This window comes from Lactuca serriola, chromosome 3 (assembly GCF_051521515.1).
Source record: "Lactuca serriola cultivar US96UC23 chromosome 3, Lser_US96UC23_V15, whole genome shotgun sequence".
Classification (NCBI taxonomy): domain Eukaryota; kingdom Viridiplantae; phylum Streptophyta; class Magnoliopsida; order Asterales; family Asteraceae; genus Lactuca; species Lactuca serriola.
The window spans coordinates 175,078,189-175,100,160 of record NC_136410.1 but is presented as its reverse complement, the minus strand read 5'-3'; positions in this window follow the sequence as shown (position 1 = coordinate 175,100,160).

The window sequence follows — 21,972 nt, the reverse complement described above, 5'->3', positions numbered from 1 at the left end:
ACTGATTTGATTTGTTCAATTAGTCAGTCGTCATAAATCGGAAATCGGGAAACAACAAATGGACAGAGAGAATGATTATAATCCATGTCTCAGTCCATATGATATCTAGAATGGAGGAATATATGATCACTTATTTAATGGACAAGTCATTGACAAAGGTCGGAGTTTATCGACAAGGTCAGAGTTCGACAGAAGCTTTTGAGAGCTACGATTGCCAGTTGGTTCCTGAAGTCATACGCAATAATAGTTTTAGACTTATCCAAGTGGGAGACTGTTGGATTAATGTCTAAGTCCATAACTATAATTGGTAATACTTGACCCGACCCGGCATGGTCCATTTGGGTTGCATGACATCATGCACTTGGATAAACTATAATGAGAGAAATAAGACACTTATGGTTATTAATATATTATAAGTTCTAGTATATTAGTAATAAGAATAATGAGATTATTTAATTAGTATTGATCAAGAATTAATCTAGGATTAATTAAGTGATCAAAAGAAGACTAATTAAATATATGGGTTGATTGTGTAAATCATCCATACTTGTATAGTGGGCTAATGCTCCATGGATAATCAAGTTGGGCTAAAAACCATAGGATGGTCCATGGATGCTCCATGGTGTATTTGAACCCATGGATCCAAGGAAATGGAAAGTCATGACAATTAGGGTTTACCCTAATTGTAACACTATATAAAGATCTTATTCTTTGCAAAATCGGCCACTAGTGTGATCTAGAGAGGGCTAGCCGATTTCATGAAGTGTAGATTTCTCTCAAGTTATTCCAAGTGTATTTGGTGTTGTGTGAACCATTTGAGGTGTCACACTTGGGGCACTAGGCACTCAAGCTTCATGAAGACATTCTACATCAAAAGAGGTATGTATTCTATCTTGTTATATTGATAATTTTGTATGCTAGATTAGGATAATACCTTGGATGTTTATATTTGCATGTCTAGAAGAGAAAACCTAGATCCAAGGTATTTAGTGTTGCATGTACACTTAGGAGTGTTAGAATGCTCATAACCCAACACATTGATCTCGGTTAACAACAATTTAATGTTTTGTTAGACAATGTACTTTGCAAATAATATACATGAAATGTATTATGGATGCCTTGTAGTTCACTCGGTAACTCAAGGTGATACGTGTCGGCATCCACATTCATTCGTCACATTTTAGGACTTAAATTAGCCTATATTTTTCAAAACGGATAATACCATTTTATGGGAAAACTTTTAAACATCACCATGTCCCCGAACCCGAATTTTAGTGGCCTCTGGCGTATTTTGAAATATTGTTTTTGACTTTCTTAAGCTACTTGAATGCATGTGTTCACGAATCTTTATAATCTTTACTTTTGTTTCCACTGCAATTTCAGGTCCTGTAAAAGGCTTTTTTCCCGCTCAATCCAACAAGTATGGCTTCTACATGGTGCACCATGTAATGCCTCTTAGGGTGGTATTTGAATATTGTAATGATAATTGTTATTATAGGTGCATTTCACTAATAGTAATTAATCGTCACAACTACTTACAAAATCTATAACACACGCAGACACACACATAAGGCCTATCTTCCAATGATTAGATTGTTCTTTCACTTTGTCTATTCGTCTTCGGGTGATAGCGATACTCATAAGTATCTTGGAGCCTATTTTCTCCTCCTGGAAGCTTCGCCAAAAGCGAGAAGTAAATAGATTGTCTCTATCATAAATGATACATATTAGTGTTCCATAACATCTAACTACTTTCTTAATGTACAAATCTACTAACTTTTTTGTCGAATAACTCTCACAAATAGGTATAAATTGAGAAAACTCTGTCAGTCTATCTACCACAAATCAAATTGAATTATAATTGTTTGTTGTTCGATGCAACTTAGTTTTGAATTCCATATAGTAATCTTGTATAATTTTTTCTTTAGAATCGACAACGAGTGGACTTTTTTCGTGTGGTTTTTGGTGATTCAAGTTTACTTGCAAACATGTCACATATCCCTCAACGTATCATCCCACATCCATTCTCATTATTGCCCACTAATACAATGATTTAAGAGTTTTATACCTCTTTGGTTTTGCTAGGGTGTATCGTATAAGGAGTACAATGTGCATTATTTAGCAACTGTTCTCAACTTTATCTCGTAGTCGTAGTCTTTCAATAATTGCAATAAAACACATTTGAGATCTACTCGTGAAGTGTTGATATGAACAACAAAATCATCCCGACTTGTCATAGTACCAACATCTGATCCCCACACAAGGCTTGTTTAAGGTGTTGAAAGGCCATTTATTGTGCCTCATACTATTAAAATATTTGTAGTCTTCTCTTGTTAACTTAGGCAATGATGTTGCTATATATACTAGTAAAGTTCCCAATAGATTGTTGGTAATACCATGCTAACTATATAAAAATATGGATCTTATAGGGTTTTGTGGAGGTTTCAACTACATCATTGCTTCAATACTTGTAGGATCGACCTTAACACCTTCACCACTAATGATCCGTCCAAAGAATTATATCTCTTGTAGCCAAAATTTTCATTTGAAAACTTTACTTGCAACTTCTCATATTGACTTCTAGAATAAGCAAGTACGACATCAATTTTTCCATAAACAACCTACATACTTTATTCATCAAATCCATAAAAGTAATGTCATCAATCCAAACGGCATCAACATAAATTCCTAATGCCTGTAACGGGTATGAAAAGCAGTCTTTGGAATATCATATTCATGTACTTTTAATTATTGGTACCCTGATCTCAAATCATATATGGAAAAGAATGTTGTTTCTTAATTTTGATCAAATAAATCGTCGATTCTCAACAAGAATATCGGTTCTTTATCATGATCTTATCTAACTCTCTATAATCAGTTCTCACATACACATCGACCCATCTTTTTTCACAAATAAAACATCGGTTCATCAGCTTCTACAATTGAACCATTAATTCGTCCATTTTTTGGTGTTAATCGATAGGGTACAGGAGCGATGGGATTAGATTCTGATACCAAGTTGATAATAAACTGTATTTTTTAGTCGGATGGCAATCCTGAGACTTCATCTGGAAATACATTAGGGGTAATCGTGTACTACTTTCACAACTCGTATTTTCGATTCGAGTTACACTACATTTTCAACGTACAACAAACCTCCTTTATTAATATCATTTCACGCTTTAGATACGAAAACCATAAAAAATTCTATTATGATGTCGTTTACAATTCATGACTATTTGGGATTTATCTAGAGCCTAAATTACGAAAAGCTTTTTGTTGCAAATTATGTCGGTATTGTTTGCAACAATCCAATCCAAAACCAATATTACATTAAACTCTTTAGTGGTGTTCAACTTCAAACTAATGCACGTGTATTTGTTCGTTAACTATAAAATCACTTCTGTCAACCATGTCTACCTGTAACGTCCAAAATTTCAAAACAATTAAAACTTTTCAAAATCACCCATTTTACTAACGTTGTTACAATAAGGTTTTCAATACATTATTAAACAAAGTAACTTCCCAGGTTCATATCATAAAACACCAACGCGAGGAACAGTACGATCACGCCTTTGCCTTGCCACAGACTCTTGGGAACCTGAAACATAAAACCACAACTGTAAGCCCGAAAGCTTAGTGAGATACCCCCAATATACCAACCACATATACGCCCTTCCAAGCCACGACCTTCCGGTCCATACATATCGCCTTCCGTCCCATAACATATTGCCTTCCGGCCCATAACATATTGCCTTCCGGCCCATAGCATAAAATGCATACATAACATAACAAATCATAGAACGACCCTGCATACCGGGTCCCACCCCAGATCTAGCAATCATACGCATAACACATAATCATATAACGGTTCACAGTTAGCAATTGATCAACAGATCACATAACATAGCATTACTCTAATCAAGATACCGGACTAACCAGTCACTAGCATAACATAATCATAGGAATCAGTCAACATACTAATTACAAACATACGCCTTTCCAGGCCATGACCTTTCGGTCCACATAGTAATGCCTTCCGACCCAAAACATGTATTGCCTTCCGGCCCATAACATATCAACTGGCAATTACCCGGATTTCCATCCGATAAAAAGGTTGGCCTTGGTGCCATAAACCCTATCGATATAGTGAGGATAACTCACCTCGAAACTGCCGACTGAACAGATAGCTCAAGCTGCTCCGATCACTGATACAATCTCCACCTCTGGACAGCCACCAATGCACTGAACTCAAACAGTAATCAACAATTACCAAAATACCCCTGGAACCACTGGTCAACCCTTGGTCAAAGACAAGGTCAAAGTCAACCCCTGACTGACCCTACTCGCCGAGTCAACCCTATGACTCGCCGAGTCCCCATACTCAGAACTTCACTCAATCCGCGATCTAACTCGCCGAGTATCCCCCTTGACTCGACGAGTCCCTCCTGGAAGAATCGTGGGGCCACCCCGACTCAACTCGCCGAGTCTGAAGAACAACTCGACGAGTCCCAGTTATTCTTCAAGCTACTCGCCGAGTCTGTTCGTCAGACTCGTCGAGTCCATGCCATGCAGTCGATCAAACTGCTTCCTGAGATAAATATTGTCCCGAAATACACAAGCATGGGACCTTCTGGACCTCTAAGGTCCTAATACAGGGTTATAGTCGTTTGGGGACAAGGGTAACACTTAATCTAATCACAAAGGGGTTCCATAAACCCTAATTCCATGACACATCAACATAGCAGAGTATAATTCGAATTCTTACCTGAATAATGTGCCCTCTGTGTCCCCAAATCCTCAGAACGTGACTCCCTTGCTGTTCCTTTAGCCAAGCCCTTCTCTTCCTTGCACCACAACCCTTCCAAGATCAACAATGGTCCTTAAACTTTGCTCCAGATGCACCCAATCGATTTAGGGTTCTTCTCAGAAGGCCAAAATGAACAATGACGGCCAATAAGTGCCTCTTATACGTTCCAATCCAGAACGGTTAGGGTTTTCACCAAACAGCGCAGAATCGCCGAGTCCATATCTGGACTCGTCGAGTCCAGTCGCGAACCCGCGACCCGGTCTGCGATCCTACTCGGCGAGTCTAGGCTCCAACTCGCCGAGTCCCTTCTTAAAACACCCCCAAATCATAGTTATATCGATATTTGAAATTCCGGGCTGTTACACTACCACTATACCCTCACTCAACAGGGTGAAGGAGTGGTAAGTTAAGTAGTAAAGGAAGCATATACAAAATGTTGTATCCGAATCCAATAGTGCACATATCGAGATTAAGGTTAAGGTAAACATATATGACACCATATCAAGTATTTTCATTGCATCATCAACCCTCATATGATATTCTCAATCTATATTGTTATCACTACCACTCTTGTTATCATCCTTAGGAGCTCCTCAACCATATCGTGGTTTCATTTCTATATATCTACCTTAAGTTTTGGTTGATTTTGGTGTATATGATCTTCTCCATGTAATTATACAAAAAACAAGCACGTTCCGAGTAATCTTATGCTAGGTGGCCTAAATCCCCACACTTATAATGCAAAGAGTTAAAGATGTCATGTGATAATCTTCAACATGTTTCTTTCAACATTTATAGTACCATCTTCTTTCATTCTTTCTTGTGTTAATTGAATTGGGACTACAATATGGAAGATTTACCCTTCTTCTCGGATCCCCTGTGTCTTGTGTCTTCTTTTGAGTGGATAATTACTCTTTTTTGTCATAAGTGCCATAATTGTCTTCGAATTGAGAACCAAATTACCGGCCTAAATATATAATCCCTTATGTTACCGAGTCCTCTATCTTGATCAGAGCATCTAGGTGCGCCACTAATAACTCTGACTAGAGTATATTCACATCCCCTTTTGGTATCTCCAACGTGGAAAACCAAAGTTCTTTATATAGTCTCGACTTGTACATTTGACTTCATGAGAACATCCCGATTCGGACATGTTACAACATATAAGTATTGTCCCGACTTAAACATATTCGTAAAATTTCTTTTGTTAATCCCAACTTGAACATACAAAATTTCTATTCATTTATTAAAAGACCACATAACATAACATCCTAATAATGGACAATTAATCGTAATCCTAGCGACGGGCAATTAAATGATATATTATATAAGATTAAATACGCATACATCTCCAAATGAGCCTGAATTTATCAAATTTTAACTATAAACAATACATATTTAGAAAGCTTGTATGATTAATCATAAGAGTACCCACACAATCAAGCTTTCTTCTCCATAACGCAGTTTATAAGGAACCACAATATAGGCACTCTAACATACTTTAAATGTATATAATAGTTGGCAAATGTATGTCCACGATAAGTATGAGAATCTACTATAAGAAACCTATTTCACTTAAATCACAACTTTGATATCAACTTGTAACACTCGAAAAAATAATACAACGTACACCCAAAATAATCATTTTTAAAGTTACCATACAATATGGTGTACATTTATATTAACAAGTAGTTTACAAGTAATTATTAAAAGGATTGTATATCGCAAAACTATATAAGGATTTGAGTCAGGATCTACCATCCACCTAAAATTTCTTCTATCTCTCGACTATGTCTTAACCCTTATCGGTTTACTTGGTCCTAAGAGGCACAACAACAAATACAATTGAAATATACAAGCTTGGTGAACAGCCCAACCACCATAGACAAATAATATTATCATAATAGAACTGTAACATCTGGATTCCCCAGGTATATTATTTTATTCATTTATTTTGGAGTTTATGGAGGGACTCAGCGAGTTGGTGCTTAGACTCGCCGAGTAGGGTCGCGGATTTTCATCCAATTTCATGACTGGACTCGGCGAGTCCATGAGTGGACTCGACGAGTACACACTGTTTAATGAAACCCTAAATTCCCGGGTTTTGGAGCTTATTTAAGGGCTATCATAGCCTCACTTTGCGGCTATCCTTTCCCTGGAGAAACCCAAAATCATCCATGAGAGCTTAGAGAGTAAAGAAGAGCCATCTTGAGCATTTTGGTGTCATTCTAGAGAGAAGATGAGAATCTAGAAAAAGGGACCAAAGGGGGGTTGATGTACTGAGGTTATGAAGCCTGGAGTTTCACTTTGAGGTAACAAATCGGACCATTTCTCCTTTTTGATATTGATTTCATGAATCTAGGGTTTCTTAACCATTCCTTTTAGATGTTTATGGAATGTTTGAGGTCCCAATATGGAATACGCCTTAGATCTGGACCATGGGAGGTCCAGAGAGTCCCTTATGTTTAGCTTTATGCAGTCACATAGAGAGTTTGAGCCTAGGTTTCCATTTAGATGGCTATTTCTTCATTTATGACTCTAATCATGACGCATGGACGTAAAGTTTGGACCTTTACGTGATTTGTGGGTGCTAGAAGGATAGATCTACAAGTTGGTGAAGCAGATCTGACCTCAAAAGGTCGAATGAGTTTGGTCATGGAGAAGACTCGTCGAATCCATAGGAGGACTCGACGAGTCGGATCGAGTTTACCCGAGTTTCGTGATCAGTTGAGACCCGACGAGTTAGGGGAATAACTTAGTGAGTCAAAGGGGGATTAGAGGACTGGAGTTCAAGGCGGAACTCGCCGAGTTGTTCTTGATACTCGGTGAGTTGAGTCGGGGTGGCCCCGCGATTCATGCCAGGTGTGACTCATTGAGCCAGGGGAGGGACTCGACGTGCCAAGCGGGACTAAAAAGTTAGTGGACACGTGTATACTCGCCGAGTCGCCAAAGTGCACTCGACGAGTCGGGTCAAAGTTTAACCGTTGACTTTTGTTGACTTTTAGGGTTTGGTCAGCGATGTGGCCTTTGGGCCAAGAGAGGGGTAAAATGGTCTTTTACCCTTAAGAGGGTGCCAAGAGAGGGTTGAGTCTAGTCTCAAGAGTTATATTCATGAGAGTATTTTCCTTATGTGTTAGGCGGTGGCGAGTTCGAGATTCAAGTATGAGGATATCTGCTTTCTGCTTGCCAGGTGAGTCTTCTCAGTATACTTTACCTAGAGTGGTAACAGAGTTATGTGACAAAGTTATTGTATTCTATCTATGTTATGTGTGGCACCGCATTATTTCTATGTGACTTATGTTGTGTGTATATCAGAGTTAGGACCAGAAGGTCCACAGAGCTAGGATCAGAGGGTCCGCATAGTTAGGGCCCACAGAGTTATAGCCTCGAGTGGCTAATATGTGCTATATGTGGTGTTTCTAGTATTATGTGCCAATATATTTGTATGCTATTTATATGTTGAGATTTATTGTGATATGTGATATGCATGATTCAGAGTTAGGACCCTTGGGTCCATAGAGTTAGGGCCAGAGGGCCCACAGAGAGCTGGGACTGGAGGGTCCCATTGAGACACGCTGACTGGAGGGTCAACAGAGATTATAGCCTCGAGTGGCTGATATGTGTTAGAGTGGTATTTTGGGGAAATCACTAAGCTTCGTGCTTACAGTGTTTTGTGTTATGTGTTTTAGGTTATCATAGGATCACGGGACGGCACCGACTCGATTGTACACACCAGAGGAAGCGTTTGCTTTGAGGATCCTAGTTTATTAATTGATTGAACAAAAGAGTCATGTATTGTAAATTAAACAAAATGGAGATTTTTGTGAAAAGTGTTAAAGAGATAAACGATTTTAAATGAAAATTTTGTTTTGAAAATTTCGGTGTTACAAGTTGGTATCAGAGCCTTGGTTTGAGGGATTCGGATGCACCTTCGGGTAAATCTGGACTCAAACTGAGGAGGTAAGAAAAGTTTTCAAATAAATGATTTTCTAAAGAGAATAAGAGTTCAAAGAGAAAGCAAGAAAGAGTAGTGTGTACAATCAGCCAGAGCCCGAACGGTGATTTCCCAAAATACCCTTACTTTTGTGTTATGAGATATTTATGATGCACTTTATGAGATATTATGCATGCTAGAGACAGACTAGGTACTTCATATCTTAGGACTAGAGTGGCCTGATTTGTGATGCCTTAGCCTAGGAGTTGTTGTTATATGTGAGGTGCTTTTGAGTATGTGATGAGTGAGAATATCCAATTGGAATCCTTTTAGGGGATTTGTAGAGGAGTAATCTAGGGGAGATGCCTAGATGAGTATTGTGGTGCTTATCGAAGAATAGTTAGAACCCGCGAGGGGTAGAGTTGCAGAGTTCGGTGGTACTTTCGAGGATGAGCAGAGCAAGCGGAGTTATCACCCAAAGTGAGTCCTATGTATTCTTCGATGCCCGAATGCTGCTTGCTTCATGCTTTGTGGAACTCTCGATGATCGGAGCCAACTACCAAGTGAATATGACGATATTCAGGAGGTAGATGGCTGGCATCATTTGGAGCTCTTCAACAGCTGATGGCAGATAAGTGGGAGGACCAAGGAGGAGCCTAGGGAGTAACCTTAGTAAGATGAGTAGGCTGACGGAGTAGAGCATTTCGCTGAGGAGCAAACACGCGTGGTGGAATTAGTGAACGAGAAGGTTGAGTAGCTACTTAGGAGCTCTGGGATGGTCCGTGTAGAAATTATGGGTAGATGTGGCAGGTAGTATGGGCCCGTACTACCGAAAGCAGAGGACCCATACTCGATACAGGGAGTATTCTGAAGGTTCTAAGTAGCAGATTGAGGAGTGATGTTATGGTTCGTGTACCATGCATCATAGCAGATTGGGGAGTGATATTATGGTTCGTGTACCATGCATCGTAGCAGATTGAGGAGTAATGTTATGGTTCGTGTACCATGCATCGTAGCAGATTGGGGAGTGATGTTATGATTCGTGTACCATGCATCGTAGTAGATTGAGGAGTAATGTTATGGTTCGTGTACCATGTATCGGAGCATATTGAGGAGTGATGTTATGGTTCGTGTACCATGCATCGTAGCAGATTGAAGAGCAATGTTATGGTTCATGTACCATGCATCAGAGCATATTGAGGAGTGATGTTATGGTTCGTGTACCATACATCGGAGCAGATTGAGGAGTGATGTTATGGTTCGAGTACCATATATTGTAGCAGATTGAGAAGGGATGTCATGGGTTGAGTACCATGGTTCTTAGCAAATGATGCTTGTGATTCTCCGGTTGTCCGGTCAGGATTGATTGTTGGAATTTGGACGCGATGGGGTTTTAGGCCTGAGGGTCATGGTTGAGTTCGAAGAGGCATCCCTTGAGAGGGAGGTCGAGAATATTTCAGAGTATTTTAGTAAGATGTCAGAGGTAGTCGCAAGACTCAGGAATTAGCAAAGAAGGCATTTATGGGGGAATGCGGTCTGAGTGAGCCATCAGTCGATGGAGGAGATGTCACCTTTTGTGACCGGATGGGAGCTATTTATGTTTCTCGTGGGAAGTATGAGAGGCATGAGATTTCAATTTTGGGTTTAGGAGTAAACCCTACGGGTCGACATTGATGGCGATTTTTCCACCAGAGTGTCATGCAGCATGTCTGCTGCGAGGAAATGATCTACCATGAGCAGGTAGTTAGTGGGGACTGAAATGGTCAAGGATCACATTACACCCTAATTGAGTATAGTAGGGCGTGTGGTAGCGGTATCAGTGGGTAATCCAGTCGAGTATATCAGAGCGGTGGCTATTCTGTCTATGATGAGTATTGAGTATGCTAGTGGAGTCCCTACTCTTGTGATGATTCATGTGTTGGAACGGAGGTTGAGAAGTCGAGGATGGGGAGTAGGATGATATATTGTTTCAGTCTAAGAGTCAGTGATAGTACTGGACAGTTGAGGTGTTCGGTATTGGGATGGTATGAGACTTCGAATGGTTAGAGGCAGTCATAATGAGGAGTTCTTGAGGATTTCATCGGAGATTTAGGGTAATTGAGGGTTCTTGATCTCTTCGTGGGGAGGTCATTGGGCGTTGTGTGGCACCTTCCAAGCGTAGGTGCTACGTTCTGGCGGAAACCGTCTGTGGGGTGGATTATTGATATGTCAGTTGGTGATGGTTCAAACCCTATGTGGGGGAGAACCGGGTATTTTATTGAGGGAACCAAGGATTTGTGCAAGAGCGGTTAAGGGTTGGATACAGAAACCTACGGCTTGAATTGATGAGATCAGGGTCATTGGTGATCAAGGAAAGGTGCAGGGAGAGATAATGCATGTGGTATATGTTGGATTAGTGTCTAAGTCCATAACTATTTTGGTATGTACTTGACCCGATGGTGCATGGTCCTTTTGGGTCCTTCACCAAAGCAACTTGATAGGATGAATTATGGAAAGGATTAAATATGATTTATTAATGTATTATGATAATAATATATTAAAGGAGAAATCATATTGTTTAATTAATATTAGTTAATAATTAATTGGTAATTAGTTTTGTGACTAAAAGAGATTAATTAAACTTAAGGGACTGGAATTGAAATTATAAGATAATTGCAATTTGGGCTATGGATTGTCTTAAATTAAGGAGTGGATGAATTCTATGGGGAAACCCATGGGGAAATCGTCCAAGGCCTTAATTAAAGGAGTCCATAGGTTGCTTAGGGCTTAAGCATCCAAATTAGGGTTTCCTTGTTAGATAACCCTAATAGCCTCACTATATATATGACCCTTATGACCCAAAAACATGGTGAAGCTTTCTTCTAGGGTTAGAACACGTTTTAGGCAGCCTCCATCCTCTCTCCTCTTCATCCTCTTGCTTATGGTGTTTGTGAACCATTAGAGGAGTGATATTTGTGATTCTATGTTTTCTAAAGTCAATACAAGGAGATTTAGGATTGTTATTGCTACATAACAATCAAGGTATGATCTTAAACCTATTCTAATGTTAATATGATTACTTGAATGCTAGAATTAGGGTTTATAGTCTTGGATAACTTGCATGTACAATAGAGAAACCTAGATCCAAGCATTAGGGTTTGTATGAGCACATAGGATGCTTTTATGACCAAAACCCATCAGTGGTATCAGAGCCTTGATTGGTTTCTATTGTATTGATGCTTGATGTAACTGAAAAATTCGATTTTTGTGTTTCTGGAGGCTAGACTCACCGAGTCCATGGTGACTCGACGAGTCCATGCCTAACTCGGCGAGTCAGCTGGTCAGATGGAGGGAAAACCGGGATTTCTTGTTGTTTTTGCTTAAGGATAGTGGCCTTATCATATTAGATCAATATAAATCCGATTTTATGATATATTTGACTATATTCTTGATCTAATTGAAGATATTTATCAATTAATAAAATATTTGTTTCCTTATGTGATAATTGATTAATTATTTTGATTAAATTGGTAAATTGTTTTGCAAGAAATCATTAAATAAATCAAATATGGATAATTATGAGATTAAATGTTAATTTAGATTATTTGTTATTTGATACTTGTGCCTAGAAAAGTTTCATATTTTCCCCTTTAGGTTTTATAGTTTAAATTTGAACCCAAAAGTTCTGTTGTTTTGAAATTTAAATAGTTAAAACCCTAATGTTTTGAAAAAGGTTTCAAAACTTGCCCTCAAGTTTTGGAATTTAAATTTTGATTAATAGTTTAATTTTGATGTATATTTAAATTCTAAACCCTAATGTTTTGAAATGTTTCAAAACTTGCCCTCAAGTTTTGGAATTTAAAAGTTGATTTAAAAGGTTTAATTAGGAATGTTAAATTCTAAAACCCTAGTAATGTTTTGAAAAGTTCAAATCACACCCTTATGGTTTTATTAATTAATTAAGGTGTATAATTAAAAGAGGTTTAATAAATCCATAAAAGTTTAGGTTTACAATTTAATTGAATTAAAAGTATAATTGTTAAATTTGACCACCTAGTATTTTAAAAGTGTAAAATACACCCTATACTATATATAAAATTAAAAGTCTAACATTATATATATATATATATATATATATATATATATATATATATATATATATATATGTATGAGTAAAAGTCAGTCTTACCGTTAGTAGGCCTCATTCACGAAGCTGGTCTATAAGGGGTGTTTAAGGAAACTGCCTATAATATGGCGATTGAATGGGTATCCACTCTTACCCACCGCACTCTTGACTAGTGGAGGGTCGTTAGCCGAACGGGTAGGATAGGACGAAACCTTCCATTATAAGTATAATGAAATACAAAAGTAACTAAATGTTTTACAAATTCCCAATCTTAGTTACATAGGCAAAGTGAACTGATGCAATTCCATGAAATTACACTTTGTACCCTTGCGAAGACGTTAGTGGAGCGTGTGTGGTTTACCGGCACACTAAATGGTTCTAAGCAAAGGTAGAAAAGGGTGACTCAATGTTTGTCATAGTTCGGTGGAGCGTGTGTGGTTTACCGGCACATCGAATAGGTGACTGTAACATGTGAGGGCACCATGTAAGTTTGCATGGTTATTCACACCCGCTTTGTGATCCTCGGCATCCCAGTCACAAACAAGAGGGGCATATCGAGATTTAAACATGCCATTGAAATGTTCAATGAATCTCAAAGGATCTAGGAGTTTTCATAGATTTAAAACTTAAATTTCTTTTTCGTTTTTATGGTGGAAATTATTGAATTGTCATTCACTTACCTTCAAATATTATGCAACTAGATTACGACATCCCTTTTCTAGGTTGTAGCATATTGTGTTGGGTCCTAGCCTTAGTATCTCATTTGGGTGATTTACTAAGGACTCAATCAATCAACTAACTTGAATTTGTTTCTCCCGTTTTGTAGATTTCAAAGTTCGAAAACTATGGTCTTCCCAAATCCCGTAGAACAAGCATTCCACATGAAGATGGTATTCCACGATTCGATCGAGGAACAAGAAATCATGCTTCATTTCCTCCACCTCCTCCAATTGTTCTCCCTAACCCACAAGATCGAAGAATTGAAAGGTTCAATATCACTAAGGCCCTATTGGAAATGAAACATGAAGATGGTAAATCCGTGTGTGCCCACATTCTAGGAATGAAATCACACATCGATAGGTTGATTATGTTGGGTGTGTCATTTCCCGATGAGTTGGCTGTGAACTGGGTTCTGCAGTCACTCCCTGAATCATATAATGAGTTCAAAAGAAAGTATTATACGATGGATCATGACGATAACCTCATTGACCTAACTTACATGCTCATTGTTGCTGAATCAGAAATGATTTGGCGAAGCAATGGAGCGTAATTGTTGGGAAATTCAACCGACCATGCTTCCAAGGACGTTCTAAGAGAAGCGACCTGCGTTTGCTGCCAAGAGAAAGGGCGTTGGATAGAAGTCTGCCCCAAGACCCTGAAGATTCCAAAGATGGGAGAGTCAAAGAGTATGGCTGTGCTTCAGGTAATAAAATCCACTATCTAACTCCATTAAGTTCCTATTCGTTGATTCTTAATACATGATGTGATAAGATTGCATTTGAATGTTTTGCAGGATCGGTGAAAAGAAAGGAAGCTTGATGAAAGAGCAAGATGAGTCTAATCATAAAGAAATGGATCTCGATCGCATGGACTTGAAGATTAGATTTTGAGCTTAGATATTTATGATAGAATTGTTAGGAATATTCGACTACATAGTTCTCAATGGATTTTGCATTGTAAGGATAAATGTTTTCCGCTGCTTTTATAAATAAAATAAATTTTTGTTTGACTTATTTATTTATTTGTTTATTTCCTTGCAATGAAATCGTTATGAAAATTGATGTTTACATATTTCTACAACGAATGGATATGATTCTTATTTATGGAAATGTCGAGAATTTACCAAATAGGGAGAGTTCTCGTTGCCCAAATTTCAATTGGACAGAAATTTGGAATCACGCAACTTGGTTGCATGATGAATGAGAAATTTCATATTTGGAAATTAGACTAATTCATTAACAAAGTGTCAAGTGAAGGACTAGGAGATTGAGTACACAAAGTTGCGTGTTGATCAAGTTCACCATAAGAGTAACAAAGATATTCGTCATGATTTACTAAAGGTTTAGTAAATATGATTATACTTATAAGATTAAGTGTAATTCGGAATTGATTAAAAAGGTTTAAATCAATGGCAGAACGAATAAGAAGAATCAAGTAGGCAGAAAGATAAAAGGTTCTCCATTCTAAGAAGAAGGGAGAGTACCTTTTATGCTTTATGATAGGTCTTAATGATTAAGAACCATATATTAATTGATCTTCTAAGTGAGTCTTAGTACAATTGTATGTTTAAGAAGAGGAATTAAGAATTGAAGAAATGGTTAAATCAAAAAGTCAATCATACTTCGCTCCAATAACAAGTCTTAAAGTTAAGATTGTAACATTGAGTGAAAAAGAATTAAGAAGGTTTATAACATTCATCAAATGTGGAAAGTTGTGATGTCTTGTATAAGACAAAGACCAACTAGGACCAATTTATGAAGTGTTTTGATAAAAGCTACACTAACTCTTGAATATTTGTTTGTCAAGAAATGGTTATTGACAAGAGAATCTTATATGTCAAGGAGTCAGTGGGAGTCTTAATGGTCTTGAAAGGTTTCAAGAACAAATCAAATAAACCTTATCGATCATCACTAGCACACGAGTTGAGGTTTACAACCTATCGTGTTGACATTATTTCTGTGCTGTTCCAATTGAGTTAATTATGCATGTGAGTTCTACGAGTTCTCATTTTGAAAGCATAAAAGGCAAAGCACCTTAATCAATGAAAGGTACATTGATAGGAAAATGTGATATGCTTAACTGCTTGGAAGACATGGTGGGCAGCTGTGCTACCATAAGGCAATAAATCAAGATTAAGGAAGTTCGGTCCATATAAGTTTGAATTTTGTTGTAAACTTTGGTTTTAACAAATCCACATGGATAGGAACACATACACCATTTAAATCTAAGTATCATAAGATTTCCTCCTTCATTAAAATGATTGTGAGGAAATGCTTTCACTAAGAAAGATTTTAAGAAGATAGTGATTGTAAAATTGCATTCTCGAATTCGATTATGGTTACGGTATCCCTTTCCATGATTTGAATTGTGAGGTTTGGCAATTAGTCTTAATTGTTTAGACACACATATGAACTATCTAAGGCAAAGGTGTATAAGTTTAAGAGGCCTTGATAAAAGATTATCAAAGCATTAAGTATTAGAAACATGAACTTAAGAAATTCAATAGGTATTGTTTTTCTGGAAGTTAAGATGTTTATGAATACATGTCGAAGCTAGTGGGAGCATAAGTGTTATGTTTTATAATAATCATCATGATAGTGGGAGCATAAATGTTATAATTGTATGATTATTAAGGCACGTATTGCAAGTTGGCAATATTAATTACAGAAAATAAGAGTTATACCTTGCAAAGTCGTAAGGGTTGTAAAGTTGTTTTGCTATAATTAAGGGAGAGAATATTATGCTTCATTTCAAATCTAAAGGCTTAGGTTGAGAAATGTTAATAAATTTAGTCAAAAGTACATAGTGTGTTCTTAAAATTTCGATTATGATTACGGCATTCCTCTTCACAATTCGAATTTTGAGAACATAGCAAATAAAACATTATGCATCGTGTCCCATACGCTTCGGGTATAGGATCGATTGCAAATTGCTTTAATATTTGACCATTCTAAAACTTTCCAAATGTCTAGCGCATTTAGAGGGCAAAAGAACAAGAATTGGTTTTTACTAAAATAATTAAACAACTATCAAAGGACAATCCAAAGTTCGACGAGGATTGGTTGCTTGTGAGTAGTTGGAAGCATGGTATTGGATGGACCATATCGACATTATTATGAATAGAAAAGATTCTATTAAAAATGAGTTGTCATATGGAAAATATGGAAATGTTTCCATATTGGAAGGACCATATCGACATTATTACGAATAGATAAGATTCTATTAAAAAATAAGTTGTCATATGGAAAATATGGAAGCGTGTCCATATTGGGAATTGAATATTGAAAAACCTATGACTAGATTAGAAACTTTTATGCAAAAGGATGTTCAAAGGAATGTACTTTGAATGAGAAACATCATATCTAAGGAATTGTCTTGTAACAATCTCCGATAGAGGACTTTGTAATATCATTGGCAATAGTCTTTGTGACTTTGGTGCAGTGATATTACGAAAGGATCATTGTATAAAATGTTAGAATCTAGCATATTCTATAAGTAGCAAGAATTTGATATTCTTTCACTTATGAAAAAGGATTTGGAGTTGTGAAATGAGAATGATTGGAAATGTGTTCAATTTGATCTGTTTCACAAAGTAAGAACCATAGGTAAACATTGTGTGCATACTAAGAGCATGGGAAAATTGTAATAATTCAAGTAAGAAGTTGATTACCCGAAACGACAAATATGATTAATCGATATGGTGATAAATAAAAAGGTGTTTTATTTATACTCAAAGGTTTGAGGCCATATGGGATTAGTATTATTCTTGTGTTTCACATTTGCATGTTTTGACTTCCTGAATAATTTAATTGGTTAAGAACAGTCAAATTATTCGAACGGACCACAGTCGTTCATATGTTGGAAGTAGATATGAAAGAAGACTGTCGTGAATTGGTGTGTGGATTGTCTAAAGAGCATTATACATAAGCAATTATTTGCTGCAACGTTCATGAGTGCTTATGAATATGAATTTGAGCATTTGATTAAACCCACGCTCACTTGGATCACTCCATGAATTGTATCACGAGTGATTGGTGAGACGATAACATCTTATATTCTTGAAACCGAGATGTGTGAGTTGTATCTTGCGAATCGGTTGCACATTGATAATATGAAAACGCACCAATAACATGGTGTTATAAAACATATTGTTGTGTGTAATTCGGTGAGTGAGTGCAAGCAAGCATTGAATCAAAGTTTATCTGTTCCTTTTATCCAAAGTAGGATAAAAGCGATATCTTTGGGCCCCTCGATGATTTAGTGATGACAAACGTAAATGCTCGGCTGGGCTAGGGCTAACTTGATTTGTTCAATTGGTCAGTCGTCATAAATCAGAATTCGAGAAATAGTACAAAGAGAATGATTTGAAATCATGTCTTATACGATATCTAGAATGGAGGAATATATGATCCCTTATCTAAGGACACGCATATCTGATAAGATCAGAGTTGATAGCGGCTTTGGAAAGCTACGATTGCAGATCAGGATCTGAAGTCATACGCAGAATAGTTATTAGACTTATCCAAGTGGGAGACTGTTGGATTAGTGTCTAAGTCCATAACTATTTTGGTGTGTACTTGACCCGATGGTGCATGGTCCTTTTGGGTTGCCTTCACCAAAGCAACTTGATAGGATGAATTATGGAGAGAAAGGATTAAATATGATTTATTAATGTATTATGAGAATAATATATTAAAGGATAAATCATATTGTTTAATTAATATTAGTCAATAATTAATTGGTAATTAGTTTTGTGACTAAAAGAGATTAATTAAACTTAAGGGACTGGAATTGAAATTTTAAGATAATTGAAATTTGGGCTATGGATTGTCTTAAATTAAGGAGTGGACGAATTCTATGGGGAAACCCATGGGGAAATCGTCCAAGGCCTTAATTAAAGGAGTCCATGGGTTGCTTAGGGCTTAAGCATCCAAATTAGGGTTTCCTTGTTAGATAACCCTAATAGCTCACTATATATGACCCTTATGACCCAAAAACGTGGTGAAGCTTTCTTCTAGGGCTAGAACACGTTTTGGGCAGCCTCCATCCTCTCTCCTCTTCATCCTCTTGCTTATGGTGTTTGTGAACCATTAGAGGAGTGATATTTGTGACTCTATGCTTTCTAAAGTCAATACAAGGAGATTTGGGATTATTATTGCTACATAACAATCAAGGTATGATCTTAAACCTATTCTCATGTTAATATGATTACTTGAATGCTAGAATTAGGGTTTATAGTCTTGGATAACTTGCATGTACAATAAAGAAACCTAGATCCAAGAATTAGGGTTTGTATGAGCACATAGGATGTTTTTATGACCAAAACCCATCAATATATGTCTGAGAGAAGGATGGGTGTCTCCACGACAGGTGGTCAATGGTCAGGAATCTGGTGGTGGGCAGGGCCGTTTCAAGTGGAAGGCTTGTAATGATGGTATGGGCAGTTGAGAACTTCTGGGTCGAAGTATGGGTAGAAGATTGTCGAGTAGCCAACTCCCGGGCTGGTATGTGTATTCTTGCTTGGATTTTAAGCAGTAGAGGAAAGGGTTTCGGAGGATCATCAATGTGTTCTGAAGCATTAGTGCCTTCCTTGTATTCCAATTGAGTGTTTGGATACACTGAAGTTGCGCATTGAGTGAAATGAAAAATTATTTCTGGGGTTCAGAGGAAATTTATTGTTGTATATGTATGGTGCCGGGAGTAGGAGAATCAGTGGTAGAGGTAGGACATTGTGATGCTTTGTAATGGTGTTCCGTGGTTTCCGCGTATAACGTCCCGATTTCGGAGTTATTTAGAGTCTTGAGTTTGAGACGACTAGTGATGTATCATGTATCTACGGTTCCTATGGGAGCCCTTCGCGTATTGACATCAAGAGGGATTATTTAAGGAAGTGGATCTCTGTAGAGGTAGGTCCTGTGTTATAACGGTTTCCGCCAGAGTCTGTGATGCATATTGGGGCAAGTGTGTGTAACTATCTATGATAGTCTACGGTGCATGAGTTAGTGAACGTAGTGTGAAGTTGTAATGAGAATAAGAGTATAGGGTGAAGCTACAGGGAGCCGTAGTACTCACAAGTCAGAGAGAGAGAGAGTCGTGATGCTATGAGGAGCCGTAGTATTCAGTAGTCAGAGGGTGTTGTGATGCTACGGGGAGCCGTAGTACTCACAAGTCAGAGAGAGAGTCGTGATGCTACGGGGAGCCGTAGTATTCACTAGTCAGAGGGTGTTGTGATGCTACAGGGAGCTGTAGTACTCACAAGTCAGAGAGAGGGATTCGCGGTACTACGGGGAGTCGTAGTACTCACTAGTCAGTTGGCGTTGTGGTGCTACAGGGAGTCATAGTACTCACTAGTCAGAGGCTGTCATGATGTTGCAGGAAGCCATAGCACTCACTAGACGGCAAGAGATTGTGATGATGGAGTGTTCTCCGATCAGTGTATGATGCAGAAGAATTTTAGGCTTGGGTAGCCCTAGTATTGAGTTTATGGAGCCTAGTGGTTAAACCGGGGCGAGACTGGGGTCTCCGTCTCTATCGGGAGAGTCAGCAAGATGCGCAGGAGATATGTGCAGCAAACGCCAGAGGTCAGAGCTGAGTCGATCTTCGATTGGATTGTATTTTCTTCATATGAGGAGAAGAGAATTTCGTGACTTGCGTGTCACTAGGCCGGTATAGTGGTCATGGGGAGGAAGTTAATGAGATATTTTGGATCATGTTATGTGTAACCTTTGGAGGTTCAGCTGTGGGGCCGAAAGCTGACCTGGTGCTCAGTATCGAAGAGGGATATGAGAAATGAGTTGGAGTTTACCATGGTGATGTCTGTGGACGCTTCAAAGCGAGCGAACGATTCAGACGCTCGAGGACATGCTCGAATTAGATTTCGGGGGGGGGGGGGGAGTTGTGGTCCGTATTTGCCCAGGGCAGAGTTTTCCTACAACAACAACCATCATTAGTGCATCGGTATGTCACCCTTTGAGCTGTTGTATGGGAGGAGGTATCGGACCCTATTTGTTGGGGAGAGGTAGGGAAACGTGTGATGGGTAGTACCGAGATCGTGCTTCAGACTACAGAGCAGATATAGCAGGTCAGACAGAGGTTGTTGACCGCTCAGAGTCGCCATAAGAGTTATGCGGACAAGCGCCGGTCCGAGCTCGAGTTTTTGGTCGGTGACTTCGTGCTCCTGAAGGTCTCTCCTTGGAAAGGAGTGATCCGATTCAGGAAGAGAGGCAAGCTGGGGCCCCGATATATTGGTCCTTTCAGGGTGATTGCGAGAGTAGGCGGGGTAGCCTACCGTTTGGAGCTACCTGCAGAGTTAGGTCAGATTCATGACACCTTCCACGTGTCGCAGCTGAGAAAGTGTATAGCCGACGAGTCGACAGTGGTGCCATTAGAGGATATTCAGGTGGATGTGAGCCTGAAATATGTTGAGAGACTGGTGGCGATTAAGGATCAGAAGATCAAGGTTCTGAGGAACAAGGAAGTGCCTCTGGTACAGGTTTAGTGACAACATCGGAAAGGGTCAGAGCTGACATCGGAGTCGGAGTGTGAGATGCGTGGGCAGCATCTAGAGTTGTTTGCAGAGTGAGACTTCGATGGCGAAGTCTGATTCTAGTGGGGGGGGGGGAATTGTAACATTGAAGAGAATTGTTATTGAGATTTAGAAAGCAATCATAATTGAATGAATGAAAAATATGAACACAGAGAGTAAATATTAATCAGATCTTATATTGATGAAGAACTGATTACAAAGTTTAAGCAAAATGAATACTCGTAAAAAGATTTTTCAACTTCTAACCTCAGTCCCTATTTATAGGCAACCTGAGTGTACAAAAAATATACTAAGTCTAGACTATACGCTTCGCACAAATGAAGACTTAGTAAAATAACTAACATGCGAAAACAAAGAAACAAACACTTCGACTTTTACAACACATAGACTCTACATTCTCCCCCTTTGTAAAAAGTTGAAACTATTCAGTTTGTGAGTCTCTGAACAGCTGAGTGTATTGTCTTTCGTATTTCAGCATACCAGGTGATAATCTTTTTAAGCTCCTTCTTGTCTCCTTCGTTTTTCTTCTTGCAGTTATTCATACGAACAATGAAATTCGTATATTGCGAAGAAGTATATCTTTCAATCTCTGAGACTTTAAACAAAAACTTCTTGGGCTTCCCCTTCGTATCTTTCCCTACAAATACCATGCCGAAGGGTTTAAGGCATATCTCTCCATCAGCATACTTTGACAATGCAGATTGGGTCAAAGTAGTCTCCCAGGGAACATTCACTTTCCTTCCCAAGCTTGTTGCAAGTTCTTCATCGGTTAATGCCAAGCAATCATAGTAGTTATCTATGAATATCTTGATATGTGTGAAACCATGTCTGAACACTTCAGTCTCATATCCTTTCAG